Source organism: Saccopteryx leptura, chromosome 2, assembly GCF_036850995.1.
Source record: "Saccopteryx leptura isolate mSacLep1 chromosome 2, mSacLep1_pri_phased_curated, whole genome shotgun sequence".
Classification (NCBI taxonomy): Eukaryota; Metazoa; Chordata; class Mammalia; order Chiroptera; family Emballonuridae; genus Saccopteryx; species Saccopteryx leptura.
Window position 1 is genome coordinate 197,349,210 of NC_089504.1, and position 2,347 is coordinate 197,351,556.

Below are 2,347 nucleotides of genomic sequence, written 5' to 3' on the forward strand. Positions count from 1 at the left end.
TGTTTTTTCTTCTTCTTAGCATTTAGCAATATTTGAAATTACATCATTCACTTGTTAGGTTTTGACTTGTTTATTGTCTGTCTCCCCTTGATGGACTGTAAACTTCATGGAGGCAGGCTCTCCTGTGGCTTGTTCATTACTATATCTCTTGTTCTGGAAATTGTGCTGAATTAATAAATATGTGTTAAATGAGTGAAAGAAAGAAGTAAATTAGATATACTGGTTTTCAGTGGGCAAGACAGTTTACTCTTCCCCCAGCCCATGATGTGTTCACATTAACGAGGCATATAATGATGGATATGTTCAACCATTTTTCTTCTGCTCCTAGCAGAGCCACACGCAAATGTGCATCAGCACTACCTTCATCCTGTGTGTCTCAGGTCTTCACTTCATCAAATGGAGAAGGGAGGGTCAGAGATCAGGACTTCACCCTCACTGTCTGAGATCATCTTATGCTCATTCAGCATTGTCTCAGGCCCAATACTTGCCTTCCAGTGTGTTTAAAGAACAAAATTCACACAAATTTTCTTGTTATTTCTTTGCTATATAAAAAGAGTTTAGCATTAATTATGTTTTTTGGGACTCATTTCATTCACTTTTTATCAACTTTGCTCTTCAATTTTTTTTTAACTATAAACTCATATATTTTAATTGTTTCTTTTTTTTTTTTTAATTAATTTTACTAGGGTGACATCAATAAATCAGGGTACATATGTTCAAAGAAAACATGTCCAGGTTATCTTGTCAATCAATTATGTTGCATACCCATCACTCAAAGTCAGATTGTCCTCTGTCACCTTCTATATAGTTTTCTTTGTGCTCCTCCCCCTCCCCCTTTTCCTCCCCCTCCCCCACCCCCGTAACCACCACACTCTTACCAATGTCTCTTATCTCGTTTTTATGTCCCACCTACGTATGGAATAATACAGTTCTTATTTTTTTCTGACTTACTTATTTCACTTCATATAATGTTATCAAGATCCCACCATTTTGTTGTAAATGATCTGATGTCATCATTTCTTATGGCTGAGTAGTATTCCATAGTGTATATGTACCACATCTTCTTTATCCAGTCTTCTATTGAAGGGTTTTTTGGTCGTTTCCATGTCTTGGCCAGTGTGAACAATGCTGCAATGAACATGGGGCTGCATGTGTCTTTACGTATCAATGTTTCTGAGGTTTGGGGGTATATACCCAGTAGAGGGATTGCTGGGTCATAAGGTAGTTCTATTTTCAGGTTTTTGAGGAACCACCATACTTTCTTCCATAATGGTTGTACTACTTTACATTCCCACCAACAGTGAATGATGGTTCCTTTTTCTCCACAACCTCTCCAATATTTGATATTACCTGTCTTGTTAATAATAGCTAATCTAACAGGTGTGAGGTAGTATCTCATTGCAGGTTTTTTTTTTTTGTTTGTTTTGTTTTTGCATTTTTCCGAAGCTGGAAACAGGGAGAAACAGTCAGACAGACTCCCGCATGCGCCCGACCGGGATCCACCCGGTACGGCCACCATGGGGCGACGCTCTGCCCACCAGGGGGCGATGCTCTGCCCATCCTGGGCGTCGCCATGTTGTGACCAGAGCCACTCTAGCGCCTGGGGCAGAGGCCACAGAGCCATCCCCAGCGCCCGGGCCATCTTTGCTCCAATGGAGCCTTGGCTGCGGGAGGGGAAGAGAGAGACAGAGAGGAAGGCACGGCAGAGGGGTGGAGAAGCAAAAGGGCGCTTCTCCTGTGTGCCCTGGCCGGGAATCGAACCCGGGTCCTTCGCACCCTAGGCTGACGCTCTAACGCTGAGCCAACCGGCCAGGGCCTCATTGCAGTTTTGATTTGCATTTCTCTAATAACTAATGAAGATGAGAATCTTTTCATATATCTGTTGGCCATTTGTATATCTTCTTGGGAGAAGTGTCTGTTCATGTCCTCTTCCCATTTTTTTATTGGATTGTTTGTTTGTTTGTTGTTGAGTTTTATGAGTTCATTGTATATTTTGGATATTAGGCCCTTATCTGAACTGTTGTTTGAAATTATCATTTCCTATTTAGTTGGCTGTTTTTTTATTTTGTTGTCAGTTTCTCTTGCTGAGAAAAAACTTCTTAGTCTGATGTAGTCCCCTTCATTTATTTTTGCCTTCACTTCTCTTGCCTTTGGAATCACATTCATAAAATGCTCTTTGAAACCAAGGTCCATGAGTTTAGAACCTATGTCTTCTTCTATATATTTTATTGTTTCTGGTCTTATATTTAGGTCTTTGATCCATTTTGAATTAATTTTAGTACAAGGGGACAAACTGTAGTTGAGTTTCATTCTTTTGCATGTGGCCTTCCCGTTTTTCCTGCACCAT

General features: G+C 40.5%; 1 non-coding gene across 1 annotated transcript; it reads right to left on the reverse strand.

Annotated features, from left to right (window-relative positions):
* Positions 1-1,740: 1,740 nt before the first annotated feature.
* Positions 1,741-1,816, reverse strand: TRNAP-AGG (transfer RNA proline (anticodon AGG)). Its single transcript has one exon. It is a non-coding gene; the product is annotated as a tRNA-Pro (tRNA).
* Positions 1,817-2,347: the final 531 nt, after the last annotated feature.